This window comes from Cryptomeria japonica, chromosome 4, assembly GCF_030272615.1.
Source record: "Cryptomeria japonica chromosome 4, Sugi_1.0, whole genome shotgun sequence".
Lineage (NCBI taxonomy): Eukaryota > Viridiplantae > Streptophyta > Pinopsida > Cupressales > Cupressaceae > Cryptomeria > Cryptomeria japonica.
Genome location: NC_081408.1, coordinates 642,014,890 through 642,035,892, shown reverse-complemented (window position 1 = coordinate 642,035,892; position 21,003 = coordinate 642,014,890). Strand labels below are relative to the sequence as shown.

General features: G+C 38.2%; 1 pseudogene; it reads left to right on the top strand.

Annotated features, from left to right (window-relative positions):
• The first annotated feature begins 968 nt into the window (after positions 1-968).
• Positions 969-2,056, top strand: LOC131047748 (chitinase 6-like; annotated as a pseudogene).
• The last annotated feature ends 18,947 nt before the right edge of the window (positions 2,057-21,003 follow it).

Below are 21,003 nucleotides of genomic sequence, written 5' to 3'. Positions count from 1 at the left end.
ACAAAATACCAAAGATTAAAAATAAAAAAAATATTACAAGTCTACTATAATAATTTAATAATTTCAACTTTAAAATAAATGTTTAGAATACCTATACAAAATGAAATAACACTAAAGGCAAAAATATAGAATTTGAATCAAACAAAGATAACAATTCTACATTCTTTAATTTTATATAATTTTAGATCAAAATTAGGATGTGTTATTACAGCCATTACTCATTGTGTCTAACAAAAGAACTTGAAAGTTAAACAATAAAGATCGAAAAATAAATCATGATGCAATTAGATTCTACACTTTTATTCTAATATGTTAAAATGAAAAATAAAATTTAAATAATAAAATAAACTCACAATAATACAGCTATTTTCAGTTAGTCTAATAGCTTTCTCTATAATATTATTTAATTAATTGCTTTAATATCCCTATATATTAATTAAAGTCTATCTAAAATAAAATAGAAGTCTATCTAAAATAAAAGAAGTCAAGCATATAACCGAGTCAAACATATAACCGAGTCAAACAAAGGCCACAGTTTGCATGTTCATTAATTTGGGATAAATGTACGCATAGCCATATCGAAGGTCAACACGAGACTTTGTTTTCATAACGTTTTATTTGTCAAAAAAAAAAAAGAAAAAAAGGGCTGCGTAACGAGTTGCACATCAAAGACAGAGAAAGGATGTTAGTTTGACTGTGAATATGAGAAATTGAAGAATAAATTAGCATTTACTCAATGACTTCTTGAAGCCCGAAACAAACGGACACCCTCTGGCAGAGAATTGGTCAAATGAAAGAGCCGAATGCGCTCCAAAAGTCCAAATTCAAGCCGGGGAGATAGCGCGTAAACGCGTTATGACTACTTCCATCTGCACATTTATGGACAAGTATTTGCCAATCTATAAATACGGGCAAGAGGAGGGAGGTTCAGAGATACAAATGCAACCAAGTATAATAGAGAGGAAGAGATGGAGAGTGAAAGAAAAGCAATGTTGATGTTGGTTTTTGCAGTGGGAGCTATTGTTCTGGTTGGGAGTGTTTCTAAATAGAATTGTGGGTGTTCGAGCAATTTGTGCTGCAGCAAGTGGGGATACTGCGGTACTGGAGATGATTACTACGGCACTGGCTGCAAAGAAGGGCCATGTACCACCACCCCCACTCCCTCCACTCCCTCCACTGGCGGTGCTGTCTCCTCCATCATCAGCAAGGATTTCTTTGACGCCATTCTCAATGCTGTAGACAGCTCCTGTGCTGGAAAGAGCTTCTACACATATGATGGCTTCATCCAGGCTGCCAACGCCTACTCTGGCTTCGGCACCACAGGATCTTCTGACGACGCCAAGAGAGAACTCGCTGCCTTCTTCGCCCATGTCACACACGAGACTGGATGTACGTAATCATCTATTTCAATGACTACCAATATTGTTGTTCAAATCTCGCATAACTTGTGATGACTGATGAGTATTGTCATGCTTTTGCAGCTTTCTGTTACATTGAAGAGATCGATGGCGCATCCAAAAAATTACTGTGATGAAACCAACACTTAGTATCCATGTGCTGCGGGCAAAGGCTACTTCGGCCGGGGACCCATCCAGCTATCCTGGTAATTAATCGATTCTTGCTTGAGCTTTATACTTTGCTATGTTGCGCTTTTTTCCCACTTCAAACTAATGAGATTGAGTGGGTATTGCAGGAACTTCAACTACGGTCCAGCGGGAAACGACATTGGGTTCGACGGATTGAATGAGCCGGAGAAAGTAGCGCAAGATGCCGCCATTTTGTTCAAGACAGCAGTTTGGTTTTGGATGAAACAGAGCAACTGCCATAGCGCCATCACCTCTGGATAGGGATTCGGTGCTACAATCCAAGCTGTGAATGGCGCCATCGAGTGTAACGGTGGGAGACCAGACATCGTCAATAAGCGTATAGGTTACTACAAAAATTACTGCGAGAAATTGGGAGTAGATCCAGGCTCCAACCTCTTCTGCTAACTTTACATCACCTCAGCTCACATCTGTCAATATACAATTGCGATAGAAAAATAAGACAGCAGACCAACATTCTGCCCTCCTGTCATCTATATTTATATCTAAGTTTTCCAAGTGAAATAAAGGATGTTTTAAATATTTTAAAATTAAAAAAGTTTGTAACAGTATTTTCCGAAAATTTGTGTGATGCAGTAGGTATGATGTGACAGGATAAATATTCAGTAGATGAAATACTGTTGTTTGTTAGTTTCTGTAATGGAATTATAAAGAGGCTGCAGTTCTTAACAAGTAACTAAAAATGGAAAGAAATCCATAATAAGATTTAAATGAGTAATATGCGGTGTCCAAAATGTTCAGTTTTTTCTACATATGTAAATGTTGATATATAGTCTATCAAAAAATTAGAAATGCACCAATTTATAATATAATTTTGTTTTAACAAGCATGTCTTTGATAAAAATGCAAATATCTTTATGATGTTAACAAGCGAAGGTCTATGAGTCGAGGTGCCCATCATAAGGGTTAAAAAATTTCAAAACGTTGTCATATGTTTCATTAAGAATACTATAATATTTTATGCATCTCATCATTCATATAAAAACAAATTTGAAGCTTATTATTAGTTAAGAATTAAATATCATGCTATAGAGGTTTATGAAGCTTCAAAATATTATCAATATTTTAATATCTTAAAATAGTTTATGAATTTAATTAAGGATATAAATTATTATTTTATATGAGTGGAATAAAGGTATTCATATTTTATATAGATTTTTTAAAATCATATATGCTAGTGTACATAGTTCTCCATGTCTTTGTGTTGTAGATAACATACAAGTTATAGCTCATTCCGCCTGCTCTAGTCAGTGCTGTCTGCAATGAACATTGCAATGGGGGCCCCTCTACGAGCTTCCCAGTCTCTAGGGACCCGAAATCATGAGACTCTCGTCGGTCCTTTTCCCTTCGTGGACCCTTTGGTTGTACAATCGTTCAAGCGCCCTCCTTCACCTCAATATCGTAATGATTATTGTTTTGTAGATGTGGAACCTACCACATTCATGGACAAGCTCCTCGGTGGGAGCCCTGATGATAAGGGGAAATCATTTGACATCCCAATATCTCAAACTTGGAATGTGTGGTTAAAGAGAATCAAGTGAAGATCCTAGATGTGTTGCTAAATACAACGATAGTAGAGCTAAGCCTTTCCCTGGTTGGTAGGTTTCTGGCTTTTTGCCCCTCTCTGGACCAAGTTAAGAAGTGGGTGGCAACAAAGTGGAAACTAAAAGGTAGCGTTTCTATTAATGACATGTCAATTTGTTGGTGTAAATAATTATTCATGTTGGATATTATTACACCTTAATTAAGTTTACTTAGGAAATGCATTTCATAGTAGTTTGGGTATGAAACACTTGGTTGTTTGTGCCACATTGGTATAGTGTGTATAGGAGAAAATCCACCTTTTATGGTGTGATCTTGTTACTACTTTATCATATCCACTTATTATGGAGTGATAATTCCACCTTCAGTGGGTGATCCACCTCATGTGGAATATTTTATTGTTTCTCCTACCTACCACACCTATATCCTACCTACCCTTGTTTCTTATTGAGCCACATGTCATGTTTGTGTGCTCACATATCCATGCAGCCTTGCCTATAGATGCAGGCTCATATTCATTATATGTAATGACCATTTTTTATCTATTGATGAGAATACAATTTATTCTTGTCCTATATTTTGTCTCTCTATTTTGTACATTTCATTGAGCTCTTGATTTTGGCAAAATGTCACATGGTATCAGAGCCATTAGAGTATCATTGATTCATCTTTGAGAGGCATTATTGCAGCATCAATAGGTAGATATGAGGAGCAGCATCTCTTCGAGGCATCCTAGACCAGATCCGACCTCGTCGTTGAGTCCGAGTGGTTGGTTCAATAAAGTTTGACTATAAAGTTGGTTACATTTGGTGAGGGAAAGTTTTTTGCCTATTCTGCTATATTTGTACGATTTTTTTTTTGCGAATTTAAAAAAAAAAGAATATATATATATATATTTCATAATATAATTTGCAGTTTTTTAAATTTTTTGGGCGATGTAAATCATTTATTTTAAAAAATAAAATTTTATATATTACCGGGGGGGGTTTGCCCCCACTCGATATCGTACAATTGCATTAATTTTATGCAGAGCCCCCATAATCTAGCAGCCATCAGTCTTCACCTTTTCACGCCACCGTACCTACCTTTGTCGCTATCGTACTTCAACTTTTTTGGTAGACCTTCCCACCGCCACCATCCTCTATCCCATCCGGCTCCACTGCCCCTTCCCCAGTGCCTACTCCTATCAGACTGCAACCCCTATCAGGCACCGTGCTACACTGTTCTTCCTGCTGTTGACCGTGCCGACCTTATTGCCATTCTTCGTCATGTCACTTCCTACCACCCGTACTCTCGACCGCATCTCCTAGCTGCATCTCCCGATGATCACCGTCATCGGCTCCTTGCTCATCGGTGACCTACGACGTGAACTCCACGACTCCGCCACGCAGACAAGCTCGTCCTCTGCACAGTCAGCGAACACATCATCGATGTGTATCGCCATGCAAGAACAACCCCATCAACCACCGTACGCCCAATCAGACTGCCAGGCTAGATTCTATACTTTTTGCCAACGAGATTGCTGACATCATTTTTATATGGATGACGTCATCTTCCATAAAGACTGGACAAAGGGTGTGACATTTTTTTGATAGTCATATGGTCATCAATTTTAAGCTCGTGAATTACTGATGCCAGCGCTACATCAACATTTTTTAAAAATTTGGTAGGCCCCCTCCATTGAGCTTTTCGATTTTGCAGTCCAACTTTGGAAGGCCATATCTTGCTCATTTTTGCTCCTTTTTTAGTGAATTTTCTTTTTAAATGGGCTAATTTTTTGTGTACTTTCTTGTGGGGAATTATTTTCTAATTTTGAGCGACATATTTTTTAGAATTCTCAATTTTTGGTGTTTGTACCTATCTAATCCTCATTTCTGCAACTTTCGGGACTCCGTTTGGGCTCATACGAACTCCTTTTTAGGTGTCATTTTTTTGAAAGTGCATAATTGTTTGTCTACTTTCATAATATGCTATCAGTTTGCAGCGATTTTGGGTACAAATTTTACCTTCAACATATAGTCTTTTTTGGCCAATTTGGCACTTGTATTGCATAGATCTATCTTGCTGGTCTTTTGCATTGTAGTTCTCATCCTATTGAGGCAATTGTAAAAAAACTTCATAATTGCATCTTACCATTTTTTTCAAGTGGCCTATTGTATAGGCACTACATATAAAGTGCCAGAATCATCATTTTGGAGAGGGTATCTTTCATCATCGACATGGGGACACTTGAACAATTTTCAGAGATTCCATTCATCATGAGTGTTTTTCAAACATCTTCCCTTCATGATTGGGGAGACTTCATGGATACACCTTTGGTTTTGTTTCTTCCTAAGGGGAGGAATGTTGTTTGACGTTCATGGAGCAATTTCTTCATACATCATCGAGCTTGTATCATTGGTGCAGATTCTACATTCAGGAGGGGCTTCCTAGCTTCTCTTCTTCTCTCATATGGGGAGACTTTTTCCTCACATGGGGTTTTGTTCCTCACATACTTCTATGAGAGTTCTCTTGTATAGTTTTTATCTCTCTTTTGGGGGAGGGTTTTTTCCCATTGGGTTTTTCTCTCTTTCCTCGCTTTATGGGAAATTGCATTTGCATTTGTACATGGGTACCTAACATGGCCTCATAGCTGGGGCCCATCTTGCATTGCTTAGTTGCATTGTAGACTTAAGTGCATTCCTCTAAGTTGCACTTAAGGGGGGGTGTTGGTGTAAATAATTATTCATGTTCGATATTATTACACCTTACTTAAGTTTACTTAGGAAATGCATTTCATAGTAGTTTGGGTATGAGACACTTGGGTGTTTGTGCCACATTGGGATAGTGTGTGTAGGAGAAATTCCACCTTTTATGGTGTGATCTTGTTACTACTCTATCATATCCACTTATTCTGGAGTGATAATTCCACCTTCAGTGGGTGATCCACCTCATGTGGAATATTTTATTATTTCTCCTACCTACCACACCTATTTCCTACCTACCCTTGTTTCTTATTGAGCCACATGTCATGTTTGTGTGCTCACATATCCATATAACCTTTCCTATATATATAGGCTCATATTCATTGTATGTAAGGACCATTTTTTATCTATTGATGAGAATACAGTTTATCCTTTTCCTATATTTTGTCTCTCTATTTTGTACATTTCATTGAGCTCTTGATCTTGGCAAAATCTCACACAATTGAACTTTTTATTTTCAATTTCTTCAATCAAGATGATGTGGTTGCCATCCTTACAAATGGGTCCTAGGCTTATGGGAGCAACAATTTCCTATCCTTGTGTAAATGGAAGCCAAATATTGACCCATGGAAGGATCTAGGTTAAGTAGTTCCTACCTGTATCTAGTTCCCTAGTCTCCCCTTGGAGTTTTAGAATATGGGGGTGTTCAAGGGGATTGCAAACTCTTTTGGTAAGTTTCTGGTCATGGATCACATCACCCAAAATAAATCCAATTTACTCTATGCCAAAATTTGTGTTAATGTAGCCATCAACTTTGTGCTTCTAACCATGGTGACACTCCTCTCTAGGTTGGGCTCTTGGATCCAACCTATCGAGTTTGAAAATGCAAGAGCCTTCTGTCAAAACTGTAACAAATATGGACATCTGAGCTTAGCTTGCAAGAAACAGACAAGGCTGAAGTTGCAACACCCTATGGTCTTGGATCATCTGGATGGGGAGAATAGTAAAACTCCTAATAATATCATGGAGCAGGATCTTGCCGCTATCCTTGGCCCTTCTAACCATGAGATTGAGAAAAATATTGCTCAAGACAAGAAGAAACAAATGGATGATCTCACTGCCTCATCGTCAAAGGGTTCCATGCGAGTGGTTGAAATCCATGCTACCTATCAATAACTTGAGCCCTGGTCAAATGCAGAATGTTGCCTATGAGGAAGGGGAAATGGTGAGTGATCTGAGCCACAACCCTATCCAAATGGTGACTACGACTAAAGTGGAGGAATCTAAGGAAACAAAAGAAAATGAGGCAAGGGATCTCACCCAAGATAAGGAAAATATTAATTTGGAGAATCAAATGAAGACCTTGAAGATGAAAAGAAATGGTGGTTTTGTGAACCTCAAGGAAAACTTGCAGCTACTGGGGTTTTCTTCCACCCCCTTGACTACCAAATCAAACTTTTGGTTCTCAGAGGATGAAAGAAATGACAAGGAGTGGACCGAGGTAACTAATACGAATAAAAATAAGAAGAAATAAGATGTAGGCGGGGAAGGTAAATTAGGGAGACCTATGTAGAAGGATTCTAGGTTGATGGAAGAAAATTGAGAGGTTGTAGAAGGAAAATAGAGAACCTTGGATGGTCTCTCTAAGAACAAAAAGAAGAAAACTTAATCTCATCCCAGGCCTAGGATGTTGGCTCTACTCAGGGTGAGTATATTCTATGCTTTGTTCTAGTTTTGGAGCTTAATATTTTATGAAAATAATATCCTAGAATGTGAGGGGCTTGGATAGCCCTCTAAAACTGCATATGCTAAGATGTACATTGATGGAACAAAAAGTAGATATACTTTTGATTTAGGAAACTAAAATGAGATATGATGTCTTCCTTAAGGCTACTAATTTAATCTAGGCCAATATGACTTTCCTTTCTAGTGATGTGGATGGAACATCTGGGGGCATTGCTACCCTATGGAACCCAACCCCTTTTGAGGGTATTTTGATTCATTCAGGTAAAAATTGCTTGATAGTTAAGATGCAGGACCTTAAATCAAACATTAAATAGTTCCTCATTAATGTTTATGCGCCCAATGCTAGAACCCCTCGGGCTACCCTATGGTCTTCTTTGGCTAGCTTTATTCTGAATTAGGTGGATGCTTTGTGGATGGTTGTTGGAGACTATTAGAGTAAAAGGTATTAGTATACTTAATTAATTAAATCATATTGATTTAATAATTAAGTCACCTTTTTCTCTATTTCACTTAAGCTAAATTTAGGAAGCTAAACTTAGGAATATTAATAATTAATTTATTATTAATTATTAATTGCTTTTAGGGTTTTCCCTTTTAAGGTTTGATCTCCTTTTATAAGGATTGATCCCTTTTGTAATTCATTGTCTGATTATCATTATTGCATTATTTTGCTCTAGGTTTTCAAAGCAATCTTATTGTTTTGTGAATATCTGATTTGTTGTGAAAGGTTATTTGCATACAGGTGTTCATTGAGTTCTATGAGGTTGTATTCTACAACATTTACATGGTATCAGAGCTTCAGATCTGAGGCTTTCCTATTATTCTAATTGGGAGATTCTACCTATAGAAGGTCTTATGTGCAATTTGGGTTGATTTGGACCTCACCATTGAATCTGACATGTGTCAAATAGTCAAGATTGACCTTTTGTTTGTCAATTTTTTATTCACGAGCCTAGATCTGTGAGGGTTTGAAAATTTAGCTTTTTTTGTGATATAGAGGGGCACCTAGCTTTTGGAGCAATTTGGGCAAAAAAGAACCTCATGATTGGATTTAGGAGCCTGATTGGACGAATTTGGATATATAATTTGATATATTTTGGTGTAGGGATCTCAGAGCCAATTTTTTTATTATTTTTTGGTCATACAGGCCGTACTGTACGGATTTCATCAAAAATTAAAAATTAAAAAACCATGGTGGTAGTAACACTAATTGCTCATAGACTGCAGCAGTCTGCAAACTGCTGGCACTCTTCAGTGGTCTTCACATCACTTTCAGCGCCCCCCCCCGCCAGCGGTTTTCTAACCATCAGTCGCCACCTCTGCCCAGCGACCACCTGCAAGCCACTAAGGCTTCCTTTTTTTGTTCCCTTTTCAACCTAGTAGGGTTTTTTTTGCGATATCGGGAGTAAACAGAGGTGTTTTTCAACAAACCATATATCATCGGAAAGCTCTTTCCAAGCCGGATACAGTTTTGGAGGCATTTTTTTTTTTCAGGTTTTGCAGTTTTGCAATATTTATTGCCAGACAAAGCTAGAACTTCTTTTTGGCGCTTCTGGGGGCATATATTTTCGAAATGAACTTTGTTTTTTGCAAAAAAATAGGTGTTGGAAAGGTGTTGGAATGCTCTATCCAGCTGCAGCTTATTTTATCAAAAATTTGTCAGAAGTTATTTTTTCTCTTTCAGCCTTCTAGCTTTCAAAATTGTACTAGGGTTTGGTTTTTCGGTTGTGGGGGCTGTACTTTTTCTTGCTTTTTGTATTATTATATCATAAGTCATAATCTTCTCTCTTTAAACACATTACAAAAATACAATCATCATGGCATATACTTCTTCATGTGATCATCTTACACCACACAATTATCATACCTAGAAAGCACATATGACAAGACTTCTCACATCTAAGTAGTTATGGTCCAGTTTGGATGAGGTTCAACCTCTCTTGACAAGACCCTTTAAGGTTCTACAACATAGGAACATAATGGATGATTCCATGGGTTTGATATCCTTCCATGTTACAAATAGTCTTCTTTTTCACCTAGAGGTTTGTCTAACTCGTCGAGCTATATGGACTAAGTTTCATGATCTTCTTTCCACCATTAATTAGTTCAGGGAACTTCAGATTGAGGCAGAATTGACCTGGCACCTGATTCTTTTCCATCTGTTGAGGATTTCTTGATAAAATTCAAATCATTAAGATCATTGTTACAGGTTTGTGGTTAGACCAAGATAAACACCGAGTGTATATACCTGATTCTATCTAGGCTTTGAGGTTCCTTTCAAATATTCTCTTCTACCTTCTATTCCACCATGGATTCTTTGGGCACATGATTTACCATGCATTCATTTGAAGTAGTGATAGGTTGAAACAAGAGAAGTCTCACCTCACATAGCTGGATACTCTCACTGGTTCAAAGAACCAAGCATTGGTAGCTCAGCCATCTAAGGGGAAGAAGAAGTCAAAGACAAATTCAAAAGGCAGTGAGAGTTCCTCTAGACCTCCACCAAAGTCTACTTCAAAACCACAATCAAACCCTAAGTAGGGTAATTCTTCTAAGTTTGGTGATTCTTCCTCCAATTCTAAGAAGAAATCAAGTGAATCTTGCAGTTTTTGTGGCAAGGAAGGACATCAAGTTTCCAGGTGTTGGAAATGATTAGAGGCTTTAGAGGAGACCATGCAGCAACATCATATCACCTCAACTCAGACACCTTCTCCACCCACAAGGAAAGTTCATGCTCTTTCTGCATGAGCATTGCCTTCATGATCCACTTGGATCCTAGATTCTTGTGCTTCTCACCATATGACACACACTCAGGAGTTTGTCACCACACTTGCCCATTGTGGCACTTCACAGATTGCGGTTGGTGACTCAACAAATTTTCGTTATGGGTTCAGGTCATCTTCCATTAGATGGTGGTTGTCTTTAGGAGGTCCTTGTTGTTCCTGACATTTTGAGAAACCTCCTTTCCATTTATCAGATTTGTCACTCTGGCACTGGTAAGACAATTGAGTTCTCACCACATGATATGGTTATTAGAGACCATCATGATCCAAATTTGGTTTTGGCTATTGGGAGTGTTGATCCCGCATCTTGCTTATAAATATTTGATGGCTTTTACATGACAGATGTGATGCTAAAAATGTGGTTAGTACAAGAGGCATACACATATAATGAGACAATAAAAACTTAATTGAAAGCTTAATTGAAAACTAAATCAAAGATGCAAACCATAAGCCTTCCTTGAAATGTCCCATTTTCCTCTATTCATGAGGACCTTGGAAGTGTTGGATTGATGGGCTCTCAACAGAGCAATGACCTCCAAAATGACAATTCAAGAGTTGAGTAGCTAATTGATCATGATTAACTATGGAGATGATATGAAATGCATGATTTAATAACCTAGATGAACATGTTATGATAAATCCAAAGCTAATTACTAGATAAGTGAAATGAAAATGCCTATAGTAACAATGCCTAAATTGATATGAGATGGGATCATTATTGCTCCAAAATGAGGGGTATTTATAGGAATTCCAAGGCCAAAGCTGAGGTGGCAGGAATCGACGGTCCAGATTTGATCTGAAGATATCAAGGGCCAAGATTGAGGAAGTTGGAGAAGAGGTTGGATGAAGGGACACTTGTCATCTCTATGGTGACAAGTGTCAAGGAGCCTTGCTCATGAGAGGGCAAGTGTTCAAGGGAGGAGACATGTGGCAAAAGTGCCATGTGTCTCAATGACAGAATATCCACACTATGAGAGGTTAGGATAAGGAGGTTAGAATGTGCAAGATAGGATAGGGTTAGTTAGACCCAAGATTAGATTGAATGGGTTAAGTTAGGGGATGGTTAGGTTAGGTGGTTAAAGTTAGGAGCCATGTGCTCATTTGAATTTAGAAATTCAAATAATTGGAAAATGGGTAATTAATCTTAACAAACTTGAGTTTGTTAATCTTAATTAGGGATTAGAAGAATTGATTAGTATGGGGAGACATTAATTAATTGAGAATTAATTAATCAATAGGGGATGTGAGATGAAATATATAAATAAATCATTTAGATTTATTTACTAGTAGATGAATAGAGAAATTAATTAAATTCCTTGTGAATTCAATTAATTGGGAAGGGGAATTAATCAAATAACTGCATATTTAATTAACTATCTTTAGACCATTTTTTAGGTGTATACATTTTGCCCCTCTTTGAAGCGATGTGTGACGATGCGTTGGTTCAAAGAAAACTTGATTGATGATGTTGGTAATATTGATTTTGATAGGATGCAAATTCGATCTTGATTGGATGCAGATTTGGTTTTGATGCGATACTAATTTGATTTGGAGATGATAAATCTCGATATGATGCGGATTTGATCTTGGAGATGATAAATCTCGATATGACACATTGGTTCAAAGAAAAATTGATTGATGATGTTGTTGATTCGATAAAATGTAGATTTGATGTTGATTTGATGCATATTTGGTTTCGATATGGTACTGATTTGATTTGGAGATGATAAATCTCCATATGATGCGGATTCGATGTTTCAGAGATGATAAATCTCAATATGATGCCCCAGATGGTGATTGATAGATATCAATGCGAGGATGCCCCCTCGGGAGATGAATCGGATAATTTTCGAATGATTTTGAATTTTTTATGATTTTTTTGATTTTTGATTTTTGAAATTATTGAAATTTTGTCGATTTATAGATTGGAATGATTATCCGATTATTAGAGTCAATCCGATTCATTTCCTGATAAGAAACTTGAAATTATTGTCTTGCCAGGCTAATTAGTTGATCAAATGATTAGAAAAAATAAGTGGAATAAAAATCCAACCTAAATGCCCCATTATGAATTTAAAAAGGTGAATTCTTTTTTTTTACTCCTCATGTGTGCCCTACAGTTGTTGGAGAAAATTGCTCTGGAGAAAGGGCATGGCGATCTCATATCACCAGCATAGGTTTGAGCGAGTTCGACGATATGAGTGTCCTCCGGCATATTGTCCATCGAAACGTACTTCGAGAAAACCAAGCTTTGTTGATTTAACTCTTAGCATAAAAAAATTAATTTTTTTAGCATTTTCATTAGTTAGGTTGGGGAGAAAATTGCATTTTTGAGATGGGTTTTTCGATTAGTGAAATGGGTTTTTCAATTTTATTTTAAAAAATGATTTGCATCTCAAAAAAGAATTCTTTGCACATGCATTTTTATTTAAAAAAAAATAAATTAAAAAAATATATTATTTTTGAAAAAAAAATGGCGGGAAGGGAAGACACGAGGAGGTGGAGGCCCGGCGGCGGCCGCCACCATTTGCTCCGCAGGCACCACTGGTGCTGCGGAAGGCACCGCGGGTGCCATCGGCACCGCCGATGCCACCATGGGCACCGCCGGCACTGGGAGCAGAGCCTCTGGCGCCACCGCGGGCACCGCAGGGGGTTTTTTTGTTTTGTTTGTTTTTTTTGGGGGGGGGGGTTTTGTTTTGTGATTTTTTGATATTTTTTTTTGGTTTTTTGATTTCAAAAGGGGAAGATTTGATTTTTGATTAAGCACTCCTGATTGATAAATTTGATGATCAGTTCCGATTATCTCGATGCACATGCAAGATGAGTGAAAATTGATAATGACCTCATGATAGATGAGCGTCATTGATAGGGGCCCAACGAGATTTGATAAAAATCTCAATTGAGTAAAATAGACTTATATATAGATTCATTTGATAGATAGATAAATCTAGAAATTGATATGATGAGTTGATTTGATTGTAGGAGCACTTTTCCATTCTTTAGTCTCGGGAACATTTCCCGAAGACATGGATGTTGATACCTCGTCTCAGCCAGGCAGAGTGAGACCACATTGATAGGTGTGGTTTAGCTTCTCTTCTTGACATGCCCCGACCTTTGATAAACCGGGGATTACTAACAGCGTTGGCATAGTGAACATAACACATTTCACTTGCTGACTGGAGAGATGACGGTGACACCTGAGGATGTCTACCGAATTTTGCGTATCCCAGTGATGGGTGATTTAGTATACTATGATCTGAGCGAGTGGGGTGGGACAGAGGCACTTTGTCACGTGTTTAAGGATGACAAGATAGGTGGGTACAATATTGCATGGCATGAGATGTTGGAGCTAGGGTATGCCACGTTGCTGACTATACTCGCTAGATTTATTGGCGGCTTCCTTTGTCCTGATCATAGGTCAAAGGGATTATCTGTTGGATGGGGTCGTCTGCTTGAGCAGATGGTGACAGAAGGGACCCGATTTTCATGGGGGTCATGTATGTTAGCACACTTATATCATGACTTGCACTGAGTTGTCTATCAGGGGTCAACTGCATTATCAGCAAGGGTGACTGTGCTTCAGATATGGGCCTGGGAAAATTTACCTCTAACATGACCATTGGCTGACAGAGATAGGCCTGTAGGAAAGCCTTATGCAGAGGGGTATCCCAGGGTGATTATCCAGCAAAATCTGGGCAAGTTAGAGCACTAGAGACGGACCTTGGATGACCTAGATGCTGTGATATGGAGGCCATACAGGGACTGCAAGATTTGGCCCGAGGATGCACTGGAGATGCCATATGTATTCATGACACGATACTTGATTGGCTCGACACCTTACGTCATCGAGTGATTTCCTTGTATGAGGGTGTTGAGATAGTATGGAAGGATATAGGGGATGCCACAGGGTATAGCTCATTATGCTCGGCGAAGATTGGATGTGGCTACTTGAGGGCCTTCTATTTCATATGACCATGCCTGCGCAGAGTATCGATCATTGGGGCCTATGGATTGGGATTATCTTCCAGGTGTGATGGATAGTGGGATGACACATGAGTATGTCGTGTATTGCATTGCACAGGTTTCTGAGGCTAACATGTTCGGATGAGGCAGGGCCAGTGTTAGATGAGGATGATGAGAGGCCACGACACAGAGCTCCTAGATGATGGAGGGATGGTAGAGACAGATATGATAGTGGAGATGGATATGGATATGGGGGAGATGCAGGAGATTAGGGTGCTGGTGATGATGATGGTGGAGATGATGATGGGGGGGATGAGGGAGATGATGACAAGGGAGATGGTCGAGCAGTGGTAGTGGTAGCGACAGGCACACCAGGAGCTGGAAGTTCTAGATGTGCTAGGGATGTATATACAGATTGGATGGCTCAGGTAGTCAAACGCAGGAGATCAGGTCTAAGGGATCAGGAGCATCAGGTTCCAGAGCAGGAGGGACCCCCAGTTGAGTAGGTACCTATGACAGTATCATAGGCTAAGGAGCCATAGGTAGAGGGACCTCGATGGATCCTCATTAGGATGCCATCTCATTAGTAGTAGGCTTAGGTTCAGCAGCTAGAGACTTGATTAGCAGAGAGAGACTCTCAGATGGCCCAGTTAGAGGCTCGGATGGCTTCTCTCCTAGTCGAGAGAGATGCAGCTACGGATAGGTGTCAGTAGGCTGAGTCACAAGTACAGTTGTCAGGACAGTCTGCTTCAGGGAGAAGTGCCCTGAAGATAATGCGTCAGGGGATCCGAGAGGCCGAGTATTACAGGACCTTATATTTTACTGTTGTTCCTCCTAATCGAAGGGCTCCAGGATTATCACAACTGAGCAGGAGATCGGGACAGAGTCAGACTGAGAGTTGAGGAGTGACAGGGCCACTTTAGAGAGCTCCCCCAGGTGGGGAGTTAGGTGCAGGGGTACCAGCTGGTGCTACTCTACCTTCTGCATCAGAACAAAGTTGTGCTCCGCATCCGAGTGGTCACACTGATATGGGACATTGATCTATTTATGTACACACCTTTTTGTGATGAGATATTGATGATTCCAGTGATGTATATTTTGTGATGTATCTCCTATATGTTGTGATATCATTGTACATTGGACATTTTGATCTTTATTTGATGATATAATATGCAGTCGATCCTATTTTCTCTATATGACCTATGAGATGATGGATGCATTCTATTTGATATATGATTATGATGTGCAGTTTATTTTCATGATGTATGCTTGATGTATGCTTTAATTTTTATATGCTTATGAATTCTAGATGATGGATATATGATGATGTAGTATTTTCATGATGTATGCAAATATGTATGGTGATGCTTATAATTTCTATGTGATGTATGTGCGATTGCAATGCTTTCTATGTTTATGATATTTTTATGATTTTCTCATGCATGTTAACATGAGATGGACGCAATGCAATGTAATGGTGTTATTTTATATGATTTGAGATGCAATGATTTTACTAAATGAATGAAAGATTTGATGCTTTATATGAATGGTGCCTTGGTATGCAATGGTTATATGAGATGAACTAACTTATCATGCAGAATGAATGAATTGATTATTTTTGTTATTGTCCAATGTACTCAATCACGTAATATGAGAGATAACACCATGTTAGCTTTGGCCTTGGAAAAGGTGAGCATTGTGATCCCATGCAGAATGAAATGCAAATCTATCTTTCAATGCAATGCAATGCAGTGATCGGACCGGTCATGGAGTCATTGCTTTGTTTCATCATTGAGCCTCTAAAATGTGGGAAGTGAGTGCAAACATCAATGGTATAATTGAACCATGATGACCTGAGCACTACTTTCCTGGGTTTTGATATTGCAAGTTAGCACAAGCATTGAGGTATAATTGAACCAAGATGACCAGAGTGTTACTTGCATAAAACAAGCAATATTAACCATTTCTATATGCAAGTCCGAAATGTCTTCCATGATATTCTGATGATCATTTCCTTAGACAACTTTGCACATATTAATGATTAATTTACAGACAGTAGACAAGAAAAATATCATGTTCCTTCCTCGTTCCTCTAGTCAAAGACATCCTGGAGTTACTCAGAAATCATGATAGCGAAAATCCAAATAAAATTGTTGAACCATCATTGCCAAAGTGTTAAAATCATGAGTCAAGATATATCATCCATTGGTACGTGTTTTGTCATGTTTAGATTGATATGTGATAGTTAATGGTTGATAATATGATCTTATGTTCAATGTTGGATGTGTCTTAGTTTTTTGCTTGACAAGCATTCTCTGATTGTTGTTCTACCTGCTTTGATTAAGCTCAAAATGATCAAAACTTTTTGCCCCCAGCCAGGTTCAGGATTTTGTCCCCAGCCTAGAAACAAGCCTTATTATGATATACTCAATGATCCAAACCATGACAAGAAATCACTCGGGATTCCTGCATATGTACAAAAGGCTTTATGATGAATATGAACAGCGCTGATGGAAATGAATGAAAGCGGAAGAAAGCACGAACCAATAGATGGCAGAGTTAGCTGACAAATAGCGCCTGTTTGCCAGAATTTCACCATCTGTTTTTATTGCACTTTTTCTCATATTTGATTTTTTTAAATTTTTTTTTCACCTGTTTCACATTTTTAGGATTTTCTACTTTTTCACTTTTTAGGATTTTTTTGATTTTTCACCCTTTTTTATTTTTTTGATTTTCCACTATTTTCCGAATTTTTCAGACATAAAACTTCTTCAAATGCATGCTATTGATAGGTTCTTTGAGTTGATCCCCATCTTCTGTTGATAACTGACATGCTCTTGATCCAAATACTGTTGTGACCACAAATGGACCCAACTAGTTTGGTTCAAATTTTCCTTTCTTTTCTTGATCTGCCTAGTTGCGTGGATTTTCCTTTAGCACTAGTTCTCCAACTTGAAAAATTCTTGGTTTAACCTTGTGATTATAACTTCGGCACATTCTTTGCTAATATACCTTTGAATGGTCAAAGGCATTTTGTCTTCGTTCTCAAATCAGTTCTAACTCTTGTAGTCTAGACACTCTTTGTTCTTCATCTAGGATGAGACGTTTTAGTGATACACGTAGAGAGGGAATCTCTACTTTGATAGGCAATATGGCTTCTGATCCGTATACAAGAGAGAAAGGTGTGGCACTTGTTGGTGTGTAGATACTGGTGTGATAGGCCCAGAGAGCAGGGTTTAGTTGAATATGCCAATCTTTCCCAGTATCGTTCACTGTCTTTTTGAGGATTTTCAAAATAGTTTTGTTAGATGCTTCTGCCTACCTGTTCCCTTGTGGATAATAGGGTGTGGAGAATTTGTGCTGTATCTTAAACTTTTCACATAGCTCTTGTACATCCTAATTCTTGAATGATCACCCATTATCAGTGATAATGGTCATTGGTATTCCATAGCGACATATGATGTAATTCAAGAGGAATGCGGCAATTTGTTTTCCTGTGATATTTGTGAGAGGTACTGCTTCGATCCATTTTGTAAAATATTTTTTAGCTACAAGGATGAATTTGTGACCATTTGATGAAGATGGATTTATTTTTCCTACTAGATCAAGACCCTATTGACAGAAAGGCCAAGATGTTGCCAAAGCATGAAGTTCTTGTGCTTGTGCATGGATCAAGTTCCCATGGATCTGGCATTGTTTGCATGTTCTGGCTACCTGAAAAGACTCTCGTTCCATAGTCGGCCAATAATAGCCCAAGCATATGAGTTTTTTCGAAAGGGAAAGACCACTTGAATGAGTGCCACAAATGTTGTTATGGACTTCCTTTAAGGCCTTCTCAGGTTCTTCTTGTTCGAGACATCTTAAAAGAGTACCATCTAGACCTCATTTAAATAGGGTATCTGCAACAAGGGTATAATGGGAGGATTGGCAAATAAAATTTCTCTTTTGGTTCTTTGATAAGTCAGGAGGTAAGATGTTATCTTTTAGGTATGTATAAATTTGGCCATAGCAGGAGGAATCATGTCCTATAAGTTGACAGATGGTTTGGGAATCAGGACAATTATGAGACGGGTAAAACAACTCTTCAACCAGGAATTCATAAAGCTCTTGATTTTCCTATGTTTGTAATAGAGAAGCAAGTGTGGCCATGGCATCTACTGCTTTGTTATCATTTCTTGGAATTTGTTCAAAAGTGATTTCAACAAAATATTTCTTGAAGTCATCCACCATCTTTTTGTAAGGCATGAGTTTGTCATCTTTTGTTTGATAGTCATCATTGATTTGATTGATGACGAGCTGAGAATCTCCAAAGACATGAAGTTGTGTAATGTGCCAATCCACAGCCATTTTGATACCCGTAACCAAAGCTTCATATTCAGTGGTGTTATTGGTGCATGGAAAGCTTAATTTGTATGCTTTCAGGATGGTGTGACCTTGTGGTGTGATAAATAGAATTCCCGCTCCTGATCCGTGTTGTGTATATGAACCATCAAAGTATAGTTGCCATGGTTTCGTTGTGACTGCTAGGATATCAGCGTCAAGAAACTCAATTTGTAGATGATGATCATCTTGAAGTGGTGCCTCTGATAGTTGGTCTGCGATGATTTATACTTTGATAGCTTTTCTATCTACATACTCAATGTCAAACTCACTTAGGATCATGATCCATTTTGCTAGTCATCCCGTCAATGTTGCCTTGCTGAGAAAATATTTCAATGGATCAATTTTAGCTATCAACTTGATGGAGTGAGATAGTAGATAGTGTCTTAATTTTTGAGAAGCAAAAACTACCGCCCAGCATGCTTTTTCTATAAGGGAATAGTTGAGCTCGTATCCCACTAGTGTTCTGCTGATGTAGTAGATGGCTTGCTCTTTTCCTTCATTATCCTGTTGTGCTAGCAAAAATCCTAATGATACTTCAGTGGTTGAGACATAAAGCAATAACGGCTTGTCTAGAATTAGAGACATTAGAACGGGTGGTTGCATGAGATATACCTTGATTTTGTTAAATGCCTCTTCACATTGATGGTCCCATTTGAAATGAACATTTTTATGTAATAGATAGGTGAATGGTTGACTTTTATCTGCTAGTTGAGCCACAACTCTTTTGATTGACTACAATCTTCCTTGCAGTGATCTGAGTTGACTTATATTCTTGGGAGATGCCATTTCCATGATTGCTTTGACCTTAGCTGGATCTACTTCGATACCTCTAGCTAAAACAATGTATCCCAATAGCTTTCTTGAAGTGACACCAAAGGCACATTTCTTAGGATTTAGTCATAGCTTGTACTATTCTAAATGATCAAAGATCTTTTCCAGTATTTCAATATGTTCTTCTTTGTTGTATGATTTTGCCAAGATGTCATCCACATAGTCTTCCATGAATGTATGCATCATGTCATGGAATATTGTTGTCATAGCTCTCTGATATGTGGCACCTGCATTATTTAATCCAAAGGGCATGACGTTCCAACAAAAAGTACCCCATGGACATGTGAAAGCTATCTTTTCTTGGTCCTCAAGTGCTATTTTAATCTGATTGTATCCAGAGAAACCATCCATTAGAGAAAACATGGAGTGTCCAACTGTTAAATCTACAATGATGTCAATGTTAGGCAAAGGAAAGTCATCCTTTGGACATGCATTATTAAGATCTCTGAAGTCTGTGCATACTCTGATACTTTTGTCTAGCTTTCAAATAGGAACAATGTTTGATACCCATTGAGGATATGCTATAGGTCTGATGAATCCGACATCCAATAATTTTTTTAGTTCTGCTTTAACCAAGAGAGCAATATGTGGATGCATCTTTCTTAATTTTTGTTTGATTGGTTTGGCTCCTGGATTGACATTCAAGTGATGCATAATAAGCTCTGGATCCAACCCTAGCATGTCTACATACGACCAGGTGAAATTGATTTGTCTTCATGTAAAGAATTCCATATATTCTTTCCTTTCCTTGTTTGCCAGAGAAGTTGCTGGATGTAGGATCTTGGGTTGCTCTGATGTCCCAATGTTAACTGCTTCTATTGGTTCAATCAAAATGGATGACCTTTCTTGATAGTACTCAGGTAAAGTGTCAAATCTCCCATCTTCCAGTGCCTCGAGGAGGTTTTCACCATTAGATACATCCTTTCTTTTTACTTTTTCATGATCTAATGTTGCCAAGAAATGGTTTTCAACATTAGACTTGATATTGTTTTCTGTATTTTCACTTTTGCAACTAGCAGATTTGGCACCCACTTGACTAGAAGCTGTGTTGCTGAAATTCCTAGTTGAAGTTGTTGTGGGTTCGATTGCATTGAGATATACAGATATGGCATAGTCATTTGGAAAGGTATCAATGGCAGTATGTCCTTCATTTTCCCATTCAATAAGTTCGGGGTGGAGTAGAGGTAAAGGATCATCTGGTTGAGATGTTTCGAGAGTATTTAGGGTCATGATTGAGTTATCAAAGTCTTCGATATGTATGTCAATGTCCAGAACGGTACTCTCATCAGAATGAACTCACCCAGGAAGTTCTTGATCGTCCTAAATTAATTCCAAGTCAGCCGAATGTGATTCTAATTCAAGTGAACTAGTTCCTAAGTTTGTCTTGCATACGTGTGAACTACATCGACTCCTACATCTTCTTTAAAGCAATTTTCTTCAGTTGATTCTTCAAAATGATAGGAATCC